Source organism: Drosophila arizonae, chromosome 3 (assembly GCF_054131065.1).
Source record: "Drosophila arizonae isolate 15081-1271.41 chromosome 3, UAZ_ARI_1.0, whole genome shotgun sequence".
Classification (NCBI taxonomy): domain Eukaryota; kingdom Metazoa; phylum Arthropoda; class Insecta; order Diptera; family Drosophilidae; genus Drosophila; species Drosophila arizonae.
Window position 1 is genome coordinate 11,908,011 of NC_142923.1, and position 17,693 is coordinate 11,925,703.

Genomic DNA, 17,693 nt, shown 5'->3' on the forward strand with positions numbered 1-17,693 from the left:
TGGTTGTGGGACCTTCTTGACCTTGGTCAAGCTATTTATGCTGAAAGCAGAATATCCACAAGCCACTTGACAAAACCCACAGTTCGATACTCTTTGGGCAGACTTGCATATCGAAGGCGCGTTTCTTAATTATAATACCCTAATGAGGAGTACTCACAATTTGTGAGAGAGTATATAGTTGGTGGATTTTTTAACTCAGTCAAACAGCAGTTCCATCGTTAGTAAATCAATCAGCTTTTCAATAAGCTCTTCAATCAAAAATTCAATCAAGTGAATCTGGCAATTAGTCAATCACTAATTAATGCAGTTGCTTTTCTTGCTGGCATTATAGTTAATACGTCAATCAGTCAATCGCTTTTTGATTGTTTATATAAGTCAAACATATTGTACTTATTTTGTATTAATTTATTCAATTTTTATTCGTTAATTTATTTTAATTTACATTTTTGGAATATTTTTATTATTTTTATCTATTAACTAAAAGCAAACCGAATATTCCAAAGTTATATAAAATTTTGCAAATGAGTAAAAATTTAAAAAAAATGTTTAAAATATATTTATTATTTTTTCTATTTATTTTATTTTTATTTTTTATTTTATTTATTTATTTGTTCAATTTATTGCATTTCGTATTTGAATGCAGCTCATTTCGCTATGCAACTCCTAGTGTATGCAGATTGCGTTGCTCAAGAAGAAGATACAAAATAAAAATAATACAAAAACAAAAACAACTTTCTTTATTATGAATACATATTTCAAGCTTAATCCCAAAGTGGCAAAACGAGAATGTCGCCGGCCAATGTTGCAACAGCCGCCGTAGCCGCCGTAGCCGCAGCAGCAGCAGCAAAGATGTTGAGCGACTTTTGGCAACACCACAGTTGAGGCTCTGAGCCGACACGTTAAGATGCCAGCAGCAAGAGCAACAGCAACAGTAACATCCACATAATGTATGGGAATTGCTCTGGTTTGGCTTGAGCCTTGGCGTCAACTGGTTTGGCATAGGTCCCTCTTTAATCGAGTTCATCATTGTTCATTATTGTCGCCATGGCAGCCACGATTCAAGTGTTTAATTTTATGCCGCCTGCTACTCGACAGCCAGTCCGGCCGTCCATCTGTCCAGTCCAGTCCATATGCATGATTAAGAAGCGGCCCTCGAAGGTCAACTGGTGCCAAGGAATTGGAATTGGACGCGACTTGCCATCGCCGGCACAATCTTCGGATGGAAATTTTAATAACTGCACAAGGTCAACCAGGAAACAGACGGTTGCGGTTTGGTCAGCTTTTTGGCTTGCCTTTCGTTTCCACTCTTAAGTTGGCATTAAGACCTGGAGCTACAGCTTGGCCAACATCATCAACAAGAAGAGCGTTGGAGCGTTGCCCCAGACAGCCTAAGGCTAAGAAATTCTAACAAAAAGCTGCCGGACAGCGCGGCGTATGCGCAATATTTGTTTGAAACTTGAAACTGGCGCATGGGAAATTTATTTGGTGTTTGAAGAGCAACAACAACAACAACAACGACATTGATGATTATTACAAGGCTGGAGCTGAGCTGGGGCTTCAATTGGCAACCGCATGACAGTTGCTGGCAATTGCATGTCAAGTTTGTTTTTTGTTGCTCTCCCTCTCTCTCTCTCCCTCTCTCGTTGTTTGCACGCGATGGCGCAAGGGGCGGCAGGTGGTGGCTGGAAGCGAGTCGGTCAAGTGGGCGGCACATTTGTGGGCGCGTCCAACGCACAGTTGACATACAAATTAGCAGGTTGAAGCTTTGATAGATATCGCCGTAGTCGCCGCTGTCGTCCTAACTGCTGGCATTTCAAGTTCAGCTCCGGCAAAAGCTGCTGGCATTTCCATTGTAACACAAAAAAAAAAAAAAAAAAAAAAAAAAAAAAAGTGCGCTGCATTGCGAGTAATTGCAGTGCGAGCCGATTTCAAGTGCATACACAAATTACCAATGCAAATACAACAACACAATGCACACAAATCGTAGGCATATTGAGTCAGCCGCACACACTCAATGCCAGCGGATACATTTACAGATGCAGATACAGATACAGATACAGATACAGATAGAGATACAAAATGCGCTCGCTCTAAACTTACAAAAATACAAATAAATAAAAATCGTGCAAATTGTATTTGCTTTAGACAGCTGCTGCTACACATACTAAAAGATATCAGTCAGTCCGTCAGTCAGTCCGTCAGTCAGTCAGCGAGTTACCAGCTAATAGATACACAGTCGCAGCTCGAGATACAGATACAAAGTGCTTAGCCGTGATGTGCGGACAGGTTGAAAACATTTTCACACTTTGCCGTTTGCATAATTGATGGCTAATGCTGCTGCTCCGGCTGTTAATGCCGTTGTTGATCAGTTGTTCGATGCTCGATGCTCGATGATAATGGCCAAGAGCGTGGCCCATTGCTCTGCTATAGCTCTATATGATTTACGACCCAAACAAAGGAGTTTTGCTTGCACAGCTAGACATTAGTTCTCGAGCTAACAAAGGAGCAGAGCTCTTCTCCTCCATAATACTGCATATTGAATGATTCTCAATGCTGGCGCAGTGCAGAAATCTTGGCAGATATGAATAAATTCATTTATTTACATGGATTCGCTCAACAAGCGAACATGACTAAGAAGACTCCATCCAAACAAGCTGGCGCTAATGTTATTGTACTTATGAACAAATGGTCGTCTTATATTCTAATGCGCAAACAGCAGCAGCAACAAATGATTGACATAAATTACACAAAATGGACGCCAGTTGCTGCCAGCAGTAGCAAGTGGATGAGCTCTGAGTGAGAACACTTCGACTGGAAGTTACTCTACTAACTGAATAAAATATATCTGTATACTTGTAGCTAGTTAAATGCGGGTCTGTTTTGTGATTAGTCAAAAACTGGATGCAGCTTTGTTTGATATATTCTTTTCGATTAAGCAAAAATCAAAGACGACCTAAGACTCGTTCAAGCAAAACTTTTGCCAAGCATTAGTTGGGCATTAAAATTGGCTGAACTTGTCGGCATGAGCAGCAAAATAAGGCCAACAAAATATCAAAAAATCAAATATGCTCAGACGGAAGTAAAAAATGAAAATGTGCAAGATTTGAATAGAACTTCAATATATATATATACAAGCCTGTGTATATAGAAATGCATATATATTTTATATACGTGAAACAACTCTTAACACGCATTTATGCTAAGCCTAATAACTAGAAAAAATGTATAATTAATTATACAAAAGAAACTTAACTCAGGCTAACTAGAAAACATTTATAAAATTTGTATCTCTTTATCTTACATAAAAACATATGAAATAAGAATAAATATAAACCTTTAACTTATTCAACACTTTCAGCCAACTTCAATCATCTCTTCACTATTTTCCACAAATCACATATACCCCATTTGATAGCCGCGTTTACAGGGTGTGCGGGACAACAAATGCAAATTGATCATTTGGCTTTCTTGCACGACAATTTAGCAAAAAGTGAGCAATAAGCTATGTCATTAAATCATTGCAGCCATGGGTCGGGCCAATAAAATTCTCAGTCAGCCAACTAGAAAATTGACTGCAAGAGCTGATCTCGTCAACTTTGGCCCAAAAGGTAGATTGATTACTCAACACGGCGCGGCACGGCACGCCACTTGTCGGCGCACATGAAACGTGCCTTTAATGGCGATGCAATAATTGCCATAGATATACATTTATATAGTCAAATCTGTCGGTTAGTTATGGACTAGCTGCAGTTCACACTTCATTTGAGATTTGCATTTGCATTTAAGTGCCTGGCATAGATCGCTGTAATTATCGTCATCGAGCAGAGTTCTAATCAATCGGCGCTGCGGGTTTCAAGTTCATGCCGAGGCTCGTGTACTTGGAGCCACCAAATCTCCCACGTTCCCAATTGGTTTGAGCCAAGTTGGCTAAACGGCTAACCGAGAGCCAAGGCGGCTTCTTGTGCACTGGCCCGTTAAATGGGTCATTTGCAGCGGCTCTCGAAGACAAAGCTCTGCTCATTGTTGCTGCTGCTGTTGCTGTTGCTGCTGTTGCTGTTGCTGTTGCTGCTGTTGCTGCTGGTAACGCCCCGTCAAGAGAGTTAAAACACGTTGACAATGACGACAATTGTAAACAGCAGGCAGCAGACCAAACATCTAGCCAACCATCCGAGTGCCCGTCCGTCCGTTCAACCAGCCAACCAACCAACCAAGCAAACAACCAACCATCTCAACCATCTCAGCCAGCCATCCATCCATCCATCAGCGGGCAGACCAAGACCAAGACAGCGCCGCAATTTTAAATGACCAAATTCGTCTTGTGGTTTGTACTTGAAAAACCCAAAACTGGTAAACGAAATGCGATATATACACACGCACACATATTGATATATGCACATACATACACATATATGTATATAGCACTATACGATAAATACGAGAACTTAACAGCCTGGCCAGCTGTCAAGCAACTGGCAAAATGAAATGAAAATGAAACCAATTTTTATATTTCGTTGTTGTCCGCTCTTGTATTTTGTTTTATTTATTTTATTTCAAGTGTGTGTGTGTGTGTGTGTGCCGTAAAATGTTAAATTATGTAGCCATAAAATTGGTTTTTGGGTTGGCTATATTAAATTAAGTGCAATAAATAAAAGCGTACAAAATGAATTAATCGACCAATTGGACCAAGTACGAGCTGCAGCAGCAGCAGCAGCTGTGCGTGCGGTTCTTGAAGAATCAAAGTAGAAACTCGTAAAATCTGTCTCGATGTCAGTTGACATTTGTGGTAAGAGAGAAATAAGGTAGAGAATGAGGGTTAAAGAGAAGCAGAGAAAGAGGAGTACAAAGAGTTGCTCAACATTAATTTGTTAAATTCAGCAAAGAGAAGAACAGGCCTTGGATGAAATGTAAATATATCTTGATCAAAGCAATTGGATTACAATATATTTAGAATTTCAGTATGAATTAAACTCTTCTTAAAGGACATTTAATAGAAGAGATTTTTTCATTGAAGCATTCCAAATATAAATAAATATTTATCAGACAGACTTTTCGAGAGTAAAGCCAATAAATAGCTGAAATAAAAATTCTTTAAACTTTTATGAACAAAGATATTAAAATGGCAATGATTACAAATGAAAATTTACAGGCTACATATATAAAAGTTATATTCAATAACAAAAAGACTTGGAAAACTATAGCTAACTGATAGCTAAGATCAATGATCATATAAAACTACAGATATTAATCGGTAGTAATATATTATATAGATATTTTTTATAGTATTTCAAAGAATTGTTCTTTCATAATATGCATATTCGATGATGAAAAACATATCTGTATTATGCAGAGAACTGTTAGTATATGCATGAGTTTTATAGAACTCATTAAGTTGAAATCATATTAAATATTTATTTTATAAGCATTTTGAGCATGCGACTGCGGCAATAATAATAATAAAGAAGTTTAACATATGTCATATAATAATACAGATTATAGAAATGCTTGCTCAAAATGCAAAGCCCAATCAAAATATATTAAGGAAAACAAAAACGTGTTCATAAAAAGGCATAAAATTTCTATAAAAATTAGAATTCTCTTATTAAACATGTTTTTGTCATTTCCTATGTATAAGTATTTATTATCACCTCGCACGATTCGATCTGCTCTCGACTTGTCACACATATGCACTCCATTATCATAGCCAGGCCTCTCTCTGGCTCCGTCCACTCTCTGGCTAAGGTTCAGCTCAGCAGCTTCGCACACAGCTGCATTTCAGCACGTCTTGTAATTGTTCACACATTTTCGTTATTGGTTCTCAATTACTTAATCTTTGGCTCATCGATACGATGGCATCGATGCTCTCCGTGCCACGCCAACTTGGTTCGGCCGCCCATTTACGGCACAGGCAATGCCGACAGACCAAACTGAAAATCAGAATAAGAAACAACAAAAACTTGACGAAAAATAGCAACAAGAACAAGAAATTCTTTTGCTGGCCTCGCTGTGTATTTAATTATTTATTTATTTATTTCGTATCGCTCGACTGCCGAAATAAGCACGAGATCAAGGGTAAGCGAGGTTGAGTCGCCAGCGTTGGACGTTCTTCAACAATTTCGGTTTTGGATCTTGCTTGCCCGGTTGTGCGAGAAGCTGGAAAACGTTTCTTAGCACCACGCAGCAGTTGTTAAATACCCGCCACAGCTGCATGGCAAGTGGGCATATTAGTGTGTCATCAGAAAGTTTGAATTCATAAACGTGCTTGTCTGATTATAATAAATTGCTTGAATGACCTGATTTATTGCTTGCCCTATAAGGTGTGACAAATGAGATTTATCTATAGCTCAACTGCATATTTGGCTTCTTTCGGGTATATTTGTTGACAGCTTATCTATTGTAGTAATGGAAATCTAATCTGATCTATCTTCCTATGGGAGCAGAGACTATCGTTTTAGGTGTTATTTAAATACCATTGAGTATTAGGTAATCGTTTACACCAATCCTACATGCCATATTTATTATATTAAAAATTTCAATCTTTAATGAAATATAGTTTATCTTAAGATTTAACTTCCAAGAGACTGTTAATCAAATATTATTCCACAAGCGAGTATTACGTAGTCGTGAACACCTGAGTATACTTTGTAAGTACAATTTATTCAGTTTCCAACATAATCTAAAATTTTCAATGCAAATGAGTTTTTCCGAAGTTTCCACAAAAACTTTACTTACCCTTTTTCCTAAACGAGCGAGTATTATGTAACCATTAACACTTGACCTAATCAAATTCATTACGTAATCGTTACAGTTCGTCTGAGCAATGAAACTATTATAAAATAATCTCAAGCGAGTATTACATCGTCATTAACACCCGACTTATTTATGAAAAGGAAATAATATTCAATAAGAGTCTCTTATGTCTCTTAAGCTTTCACCTCTCTATTACATACATTTTTATGTTACATACACATATACATTTTTCATTGCATAGGCATTAGACAGGCGTTCATACCCGATTAAGACCACTGTGCTAAGAATATTCATTTTCTAACGTAATCTAGCTATAATTATGAACAGAAATTAATTTCAACTCTTTTTCAAAGTTCACTTAGTCGTAAACAGGTATTCGCCAGTCGTTGACACCCGTTCCCAACATTACTCGTTTTGGTTTCTTCTCGTGAATCTTTGTTTCGTTTAGCGCACAAGTGCAAACGATATATATGTATGCATATATATTTTTATGCAAATTTTCATGCTCGTCTTAGCATCAGAAGTCTGCGGCAAAGAGCTTTCGGCTTTCATGCGAGTGTGTGTGTGTGTGTGTGATTTGATTTGGTTTCTGTGCAGTTGTTGCTAACAGCTACAACAATTGTCGCGCATTAGTCGCGCTAACCTCAAGGTCCAACTTTTTTGCACATTTGTGAAGTGCTGCTGGGGGTGAGCGGCAGGGAGGGGGGGAGCCAAATAGAAACTTCAGCACCTGACGGCAGAGCAGTCGCTGCTGCGGCTGCTGCTGCTGCTGCTGCCAAAGTCATGTCATGTGAAATAATTGCAATTTACGCTTCGCAGCCAACGGGCAGCGCCGCAGCAGCAGTAACAACAACAACAACAGCAATTGTCGGCCCGTTCCACGGGGCGAATACAGAACGTAGAATTTTTGTTAGCCGCCTGATGATCTCACATGCACTCGCTGCATGATGAAAAGCAGCCATCCAATGGCTGTGCACAGAGTCGGACACTAAGCCCGGCCGCGGGCAAATGTTAGCACGCCTCATCGTCAAATTATCTCTCACACACAGACACACACACACACACACGCACAGAGAGAGACTTTGTCTGTGTGTGCTCTGCTCTGCTCTGCTCTGGACCCGAATTGCATAACACGCTGCTTGTAATGAAGCGTCAATCTGCGTCGCAGCCAGGTCCACAAAGAGACCGGAATCGGCTGAGTGGAAGCGCTCGTTGTCTGAATATTTCATGGTCACCCATACCAACAAGCAGCGTGCATGTGTATGTGTATTTGGGGAAAATATTCGCATTGTAAGCGAACTGAAAAAGCAGCTAGCAAACCAAAGGCAAACAAACATTCCAATAACAACAACAACAACAGCTGTTCAGAGCAACAGCAGCCAAAAGGCGTAGCACAAGCGATCTGTAAAAAGTTCCATTTCAATTCGTGGCCATAGCACATACATACACGCATACATATGTATATTCTCAGCTAAATGAAACCTTACACAAGAGAACACAAGCAGCGACTACTATTTCGTACTCACAGACGAGTGCAAACATTTGTCGAGGCCGCAAATGGCAAATGGGAAATTAAGACAAGAATTTTCATGATTAGCGTAGGAAAATTTATGTGAACGCAATTGACGACCGATATAGTAATTATTTATTATTAATTAATTAATAATTATTAAAATTAATGTACTTCAAATACATTTGATGCTACTTAGCTTGTCCTACTTAGCTTGTTTATTCGAAATATCTTCTTCATTTAATATGAGTCGTAATTTTATAAATTTCCTTGTAATATGAATATGTATATTTTTATTATCATTATTCTAAGAATTGGGTTTTAGATTAATATAAAATAGATTATTCATTATATAATATAAAATATATGCATATATATGCATATATTAGTTAATTTTAGCACTGAGTACACTTGGCGCTTATTATATTTCTATGAAATCTCTTCAGAAAGTATAACAAATTAAATTTTTGCTATTACCGCGGGCTACTTGATTTTCGATTTGACTGTTACTTTATGCTGGTACTCATGTATTTCTAATATGCCGACAAGCTCGTTCGCATTGAATATTCAGTGAATTTTGACAGCTGCTTTGCCTGCACGTGTTATTCTGACTGGGCTTCGATTTTTGTCTATTCCAAAAAAGGAAGCAAAGAAGCTCTAACAATTCCTTGCCAAAGGCAACCGAATAATAGGGCTAGAGCCACCGAACTGGACTAACTGACCTTTTCTTATAACAATGAAACTCGTATAAATGATAAATAAATAAAATTGATATGCAAATCAATTATTATTTATAATTTATTCGTTATAATCAATATGAGTTTCAAGAGCTTTAAGCTGAGTGCTTCGCCTATAGAGCATCTCAACTTCAGCTCCCTCAACTAAAATGTTTGGTTTTTTTTTTTCTAAAGTTTGTGCACAAAGTTGAGCGAGGGCTATTTAAATATACAGAAAGACTCTCACACATGCACACACATGTACACACATACATACACAAACAGCTATATGCACTGCATAAATACAATTGGCTTTTAGTCAGCGTTCGTTTGTGGTTTTTCCACATTTTCCTCACTTGTTTGACTCACATGTGTGTGTGTGTGTCTGCTTGGGGTGTGTGTGTGTAAGTTTTTGTGTGGCATGTTTGTTCTTTATACGCGGCCTTAACAAAAAAACTTTCTGTTGCAATTCAGCGTAACTTTTAAACCAATACAAGTTTGGCTTTCGCTACTTTCTGAGATATCAAAGCAATTGGCTAGGGATCGGAATAATAATTATTATTTTTATTTATTTATGATGAGTATGATTAGTATTATTTTATTTATTTATTTTTTTTATTTATTTATTTATTTATTTTTTTTTGGTAAACAACTTTTTACATTATAGTATATATATATAGTATTTTCAAAATATATTTTTTTAACATTTTATATAAATTCTTTTATACAAATTTTAAGCGAGAGTCTCTTTATAGGGAAGTAATTTTATCTAATGCAGCTGCCTTAACTTGACTTAACTTTAAATTACATTTATTGACAACATTTAAATGGAAAATAATTATTTGCCTTGAATTATTTCAACATTCTCAGCTGTTGCATTTTTTCGAGTCACTCGGCGAGTGTGTGTGCGTGCGCGTGTATGTGTTGCATACAAATTAAGTTCAAATGAAGTACAATTGCGAAAAAGCTGTCCTCCAATTGCCAGCAGATAACAGTTGGGCACCGAAGATACATTTCAGGCAAGCAAAGCGAGATAGATAGAGAGAGAGAGAGAGAGAGAAAGAGAGAGAGAGACTGGCAGACAGACTTGTGTTTGAATAGATTTTGTGTAGCTGCTGTGGCTGCCGAATTGCTGGCAAATGAATTTAAGCTGGCTGTTGAAACATGTACTATATTATATATTTTATGAAATTTTTAAAAAATATTTAATGTGAACATACATATACATATATCTATACAAATTATACATATGTTTTATGTAAGCCACAGAAACCTTTTTGACAGTTTGTAGCTTGCTGTAAGTGAAATTGCGTTTAAACCTTGTAAGTGTGTGTGTGTATGTGTGTGTTTGTCTGGGAGGCGGATAGAATGCGCATACATTTTGGTTAAATTTGCGCAGTTGTTAGTCGGAATAGAATTTGAGCAACTTTGGCCATACGGTGCGTATGAGTAATTCGAGCATTTGTTTGGTGTGAATTTCTTCTGGTTCTCGAGTTCGCTGGAATTGCAACTGAGTCATTTGGAACAGACTGGCACCAAACTGGCATAGAATATGCAGCTTCCAATTACGAGCAAACGTTTTGCCACGATTAGTCACCTGTTTACGGCTATTACACAGTTCCTGCCAGCAGCCAAACACAGACACACAAACACACACACACACACACACACACACGGGGCGTATACTTAACGAACGACTGTGCTCTAGTCGTTGGCATTTGTGTGTAGGTGTATTCGTGAGAACCTAATGGCTCTGGCTATGGCTCTGGCCAACTCATCAAGCGCAACTGGCAGATACATTTTGAAAAGCAATAATTACAGCGAGAGACAGAGCGTGTGAGAGGGGAGAGTGGAGGGTGGAGAGCGGAGAGAGGAGAGAGGAGAGGAAACTCTTTTAAAATTGATTGAAAACGTTGCCAGCGCTACACGTTTACAGCGAGCGACCTTGAACTTGATATTAGATGCGATCGCAATCGCATAATGCATACACATACATATACACATACACATGCACATGTATACTACACTAATAAAGGTAGATTGGAACCGGTTTTGGTTGTCTTTGGATCAGGGCAAGGCACTGGGCTAAATGCAATGCGAGCAGTTTAGTCAAGTGCGCACACACACAAACAAATACAGATACACACACACGCACACACACACATGTGGCAGTTGGCACTCAGCTACACTTTGCTCTTCACGCAGAGAGTCATCAAAATTGAATTTAAGTATATTTGAGGGTCTCTGGCCCAAACTACTGCCAGACATCGCCATCTCCATCTCCATCTCCATCGCCTTCGCCATTTGCTGAGTCATAGCCCAAATATTTGGTGGTTCTGTGCGTTTAGCCAAAGTAAACAGTTTGCCCAGAAGCTGCTTTCGTTGACGTTTTCTCAACATAAGCCTTATAAGCAGGCTCTTCATATTTGTCTCTCTCTCTCTCTCCCTCTCGCTCTCTTTATCTCACTGTGTCTGTCTCTCTCTCTCTCTCTCTCTCTCTGTGTGTTTGTAAATACATATGTAAATCAATATGGGTCGACAGCAATAACAAGCCTTGTCAAAAGGGACGCACAAGTTCGACTTGATGAAAGTGACTTCTGCTCAGGCTTCTGCTACTGTTGCTCCTGCTCCTGCTGCTGTTGCTACTGTTGTTGATAACCCAACTCAAGTGCTGGCAGGCCACAAATTGTAGCTCAGTCCACTAGAGTCGAATCCTCTGCCGTAAATAAAAGAACTTTGCGTGAAGCGATAATAAAAATAAACTGTCAGCTGCTCATATTTCCAAGACAACGCTGGATTTGGGTCCAATAATTGCTTATCAAATTGCATTGGAAAGTGAAAGTCATGAAACGAAAGTTAAATTAAATCACATTTTATTTGATGTTTATAGGTTTATACAATGTTTATATTCTAATTTAAATGAAAACAGGAAACAGTCAGCATTTCGGCATTTGCCTAGCTCAAGACCTATCTGAAAATGCGTAAAATAATTTTATTATATTTTTAATCAATTAAAACTTATATAGATAGGGTTAATTGTTAAGCTTAGTTTTTTTGTATTTATAGCAAAGCTGTAGTTAAGAACCAGTGACTAGCTAGTTGAGCTTGAAGTAGTTGGGAGATGAGATGATGAGACTCATATTTGTTCGTACTGGGAGAAATTCCTAGTATATCATGCTGATAATATGGTAGTCTATAATTTATTCTCATATTGTGTGTATCCAGGCAGATCTGTTATTCTAAGAGATGATATTAAATGAACTTTAGTTACATTAAATAATGAAATAAAATATATAAATAAGGAAAATAATAAAAATTATGATGAAATATTTCATACTTTAATTAATGTTATTTGGATTTATAATATAGTAGTCAGAAATTGGAAAATATTTGAATTATTTAACACATATACCATAAAGCCGGATTCAGCCGAGATTCAGTTGGTAAACACGTTTCTATACAACTTGGAACATCGAATTCTGATATATTGGAGTTAATAAATATCGAATTAAAGTAGATAAAATATCAAACATTTTATTTAATATCAGCTAGTGACTCATATCAACAATTTGCGAGCGTTACTCTGAGAAATACCATCATGAAATGGTAAGCCAAAGACAACAAGAGGAACTATGAGGCACAAACACCCTTTACATAATGAAATATCCACTTTATAGTTATATAAAGCAATATAACTGTGTATAACTATGAGAACTCAATGCAGTCAAAAATAGCTCGACTACTGCCCTTCAGTTGTGTTGAATGTAAAACTTGCCTGAAATGCGTGCAATTCATGCAGTTCTTAATGATATACAAACAGACAAATTCACTGTATAGCAATGTTTATTTATGAATTTGTATACATATACACGCATACCTACATATATCTATATAAATTAACTTGGGGACAGTTGTTGGCGCAGCCTACAATAAATTTGTATTTAATTGAGGCTTATTGCATTATTTGGGGTGGGCGGTTGGCTTGGTCATGTCTCCAGATGGCCAACCGCCTGTTCCGACCGTCTGCGAGGTTATTGTCGCATCAACAGATGCGACTTTCAGCCGTAGAACAATGCGAAAATTAATCATTGGCGACTTAATGCAGATGCTGATGAGAGTGCATGACAAGAATCGAGATATATGTATATGCACACATACATATATATAGATATATGCATATAAATCTTTATCTTAATATCAGATACTTTGCATCTTGTTTATTGTCTGACGCAATGTATGCTGCACATCTCAATGAGCTGCAAAATTATTGCCTATAATGATAATGCTGATATACAGTCGAGTGTGCGAGACAGGCGCAAAGATATAAAATGGAAAGCTCAGCGAATGGTCGCCGAGTCTGTGACATTGATGGAAAATGCAGTTCGTATGCCTTGTCACAGATCACAGATTTTCCCCTTTTGTCACTTAGAAAACGTATTTCGCTTTTTTATGTTAGTCTTTTTTTTTTTTTTTCGCTATTTTCTGTCGCGTTTATTTGATTTCCGTATCTGTTTCTTTGTGACATATAGCTCAAGTTGAGTGAACCGAAAAGGTGAAATAAATAAAGGTAAATGACAAAGGTTCTTTTTTTGCATTTTTTTTTGCAACAGAACAACAAGTTTCATCTTAACAAGCGCTGACAGTTGTCAAGTCGAGTCAAAAGTATTGAGTGCTTCATTAAACGATATTTTATGGGGTTCGACAGAGCTGTTTCAGTTTTGGACTAGAAATATGTAATTATTCTCTAAAAAGGGTTTGGTGAGAGTAAAAGTTGGATGATTATTTTATTGAAATGGAATGCGTAATATGGAAGCTAGATAGAAATAAGATTTGATTGATGAGTTGTTTGCAAAAAAGTTGCTTAAAGAATTCTTATAATAAACTCTAACAGGAAACTCACATTGGAATAAGCGAATGATATAAATTCACATATTCATTCATTCAAATGCATATAAGAAATTGATCTGCATGACGCCCTTAAATAGGAAAAAGGCAATTGATTATTTTGGTTAGCGATACTCAAATGAATCTGATTATTTACTCACAATTTGTCCATCCCGATACTCAAATGAATCTGATTATTTACTCACAATTTGTCCATCCCAGCCGCACAGTGCACATTTGGTATGGGGGCTTACAGTCCTCATGTTAAGAGCTAGATATGGAATAGAAAAATCAATCAAAATCAAAATCACATACGGACAGACGAAAAGGGTTGAGCTTGTTGCCCTGATCAACAATGTATATACTTTATGGGGTCTGCCACGCCCCCTTCTCTCTTTTACATACACTTGACAAATATCTGATTTCCCAATTTCAATGGGATTTAGTTATCACATATACAACAATTTTAACAGCGAACTCAAATTTTGCAGGTAGTGGAAACTTCCGTGTAAATAACATAATTAATTAAATTAGAGCAAAACAAAATCAAAACACACAAAATTTGAATGAGTGACACATATTTCTGAAACGTTCAATTTTCGGTCAGTAAATTGTTTAAATATATATGTTTATGCACACATATACATATATATTTATATATGTATTATTCAAAGTGTTCTAAACGGCGAGTGAAACAAAAATAAACAAATTCCATGACAATGACCTCCTAAACAGATAAATAAAGCTATGAGCAAATAAATGAGCAAACATTTTGAGTTGAGAGCGCAAATAGACAAAAAATATAAATAAATTTCTATAGGCAACTACTTAAACTGATATAAATATAAATAATTTTTGACATATATGAATGTGTGTAAATAGTAAAGAAAATATACTAATTTCATTTTTCATTCACAATGAAATTTATTTGATTATAATTTAAAATATTTGAATTTTCAGTTGTGTTTAATCTATTCAGCTGAGCCGGAGTGTGCAAGCACCTGTTGGCATGTATGTATGTGTGTGTGTGTGTAATCAAATAGTAGCAAGTTCACTGCACGGAAACAACAAAACAAACGAAAAACACACACAAAGCGTGGCGTGGAGAATAGAAAAGCAAAAGAAATAGAAATATAAAAAAAAATAAAGTATTTTAATAGAATTAAAGAAAATAAAAAAAATGTGAATTGAAAACGTCATTGTTTTGCGTGGGGGCAGCAGCTGATTAATATTAAATTGACACAAGCGAACTGAGACAGAGCAAGAAAGAGAGGGAGAAGTCTCTTGAGAGAGTGGAATAGCTAATCAAATAGGTTTTCGCTAAATGTGCAGCGAGCGAGGCATAGGCCAGGGCAGCTGCCACTTGTTGCACTTCAGCTAAAAAAGAAAAAAAAAAGGTAATTTGTTTTTTGCTCGATTTCTTGTTTTGAATACGTATCTTTAATCGGTTTTATTTTACTCGTTTTTATTCTTGAATGTGAAACCTGCTGCCCACGAACCTCGCACAAGCTGCCGAAAATGTTGCGAGCTTGAAATACATTTTATGGACATCATCGTTAAAGTAATCAACAGTAAGAGCAAGAATCATCAGCAGACGGCAGCGAGGCAGCATTTAACACAAGAAGAAGACAAAATGAGCAAGAGCTCAGATAAGTGACTGACTATGTAAATACCCTAGACACAGAAATATCTTCGAAATCTCTTTAATGCTTGATATGTTTTATATATGAAAATCTACTTATCAAACTTATTAGTTCTTGAAAAAAAAAAAAAAAAAAAAAAACAAATATATATATATATTAAGAATATACTACAGACTATCTATGATAAATATGTAGTAATACTACGACTTTTTTTTAAATATTTAGGCAACCAAAACGTTAAGAATAAGAGACGAGATACCCAATTTATTCTCGGGCTGGGCTCATATAAGGAATGCAGAAATAAAACGAAATAAAATTTATAATATCGAGTCGGCTCTCGTTTCTGACTCTTAGAGATATAGCTAACCTAATTTTATGCTTTCATTCCATACATCAGCATATCAACCTACCCTTGAATAAACTACAGGGTATCTTAAAGAAGTACAAAAAATAAGAAGAGAAGAGAAAAAACGCAGCCAGCAGTCACAAGAGCCGAAAGCGAATAAAAGTTAAAAGACTTTAGCCAAATTCAAGGTCAACTTCGTTTCAATAAATTGCAAATGAAATGATGGCTCTGCCTGCCAGCCGAAGGGGATGCGACAGTCGGCAACTGCATGACGCAAATGATGCCAAAGTCGGACAGCGGCTTACCTGTAACTGAACTCGATGCGGTATATCTCAAGCTAAAGCAGGAGCTGCAGCAGAAGTAGAAGCTGAAGCGGGAGATGGAGCTCAAGTAAAAGTAGAAGTTGAAGCTAAATATCTGTCTCCCCAATTTGACCTTCAGAACATGCAAATTTTCGACGCATTGATAAAGAAAGTTAAATATTTTATGATTCACTTTAATGAAGAATAATCGAAAACAACAGTTCTACAATGATAGAGCAACCCGAGTAACTGTTTGAGTGAAAATCTGACTAGCTGCAAAAAGCTCAATCAGAGAAAACTAAATGCAATTTTTGAAGATAAACCAATTTCTATCTGTTCTTTCTAACCCTAAACCGTTAGATGAGTAAAAAACTATTCTTATAACCTATATAAAAACCAAAAAAGGCTTGTCGCACTACATGCTGTAGGCTTAATCAGGTTCAACTAGTTGTCTGTCCATTGTCGTTGCTCTGGGAGCTTCAAGGACTTGTGTCTTGATCTTATATATACTAAAGCACTCACAGATCGAGTTTGTTTCAGGATGTTGCCCGGACATTGAGTACAGTAGAATCATTTAATTCATGCATATAAATTAACTTTTAAGCTAAACGAATTGTAATTGACTAAACAGCTTACCTATAAACCTTGACTTTGACACCCCTACATTACGTGTTGTCCTCTTATACTTTCGCGCTGCCCTTTTAGTTTAAAATAATTAATAACTTTTTCACTTACTTCCCCTTGCTGTTAAATCAATTATGTTTTCAAAGCTGGCATACAGATCTGATAAAAAATATTTATTGTATATTTAAATATCTATTATAAAAATGAAATGCTCGGCATCTACTGATACCTCAAACCCTTCCCTTTTAGAAAAATTCTAGAACTCATTATAAATTTTTTTTACACCTATAAAAAATGCTACAAACTATTATTAATATATTTATTATAATTTTTTATTTTTTTTATTTCTTATTTAATTATATTAAAATGAATAATAATAAAATAGTTACGAACGCATTTTCTATTATTTTGTGTTACTAATTATAGCTGGATTATCAAAAGATTATTGCTAATTGGATCGATTGTGTTTTATAGTCATTAAATAGGTCCATAAGCCAGACCCACGCGCACAACAATTAAATGAGCTGCAATAATTTGAATAAAATTTTGCTATTTGAAATTTGCATATATAATTTGTTTATGCATTATTTGTTTACTAACCTCTGCCCAACTCTTTAAATTGAGCCAACAATTTAACAAAAACAATAATATAAAAACGTAAATGTACGTGTGAGTGTGTGAGTGTGTATTAAGCATTTATCGAACTCTGTGCTTAATTTGTTTATTTTACCTGTTAACCAATTTATTTCTGATAAATTGTTTATATGTCGTTGGCTTATACACAATTCGGTGGTACGATCTGGTCTGGTTTCTGGCTATCCTGTTGCTGCTGCTGCTGCTGCTGTTGTTGTTGTTGTTGTACTTGTATATACTTGTATATTCATTCTTCTTTTTTTTTTTTTTTGTTAAATCAGCTTCGTG

The 17,693-nt window shown here is 36.4% G+C and overlaps 1 long non-coding RNA gene across 1 annotated transcript; it reads right to left on the reverse strand.

Moving 5' to 3' along the window:
* Positions 1-11,840: 11,840 nt before the first annotated feature.
* On the reverse strand, positions 11,841-14,872 carry LOC149269679 (uncharacterized). Its single transcript, XR_016269269.1, has 4 exons — positions 14,263-14,872; positions 14,019-14,128; positions 13,874-13,949; positions 11,841-11,944 (listed from the first exon to the last, which is right to left on the reverse strand). It is a non-coding gene; the product is annotated as an uncharacterized LOC149269679 (long non-coding RNA).
* Between the last annotated feature and the right edge of the window lie 2,821 nt (positions 14,873-17,693).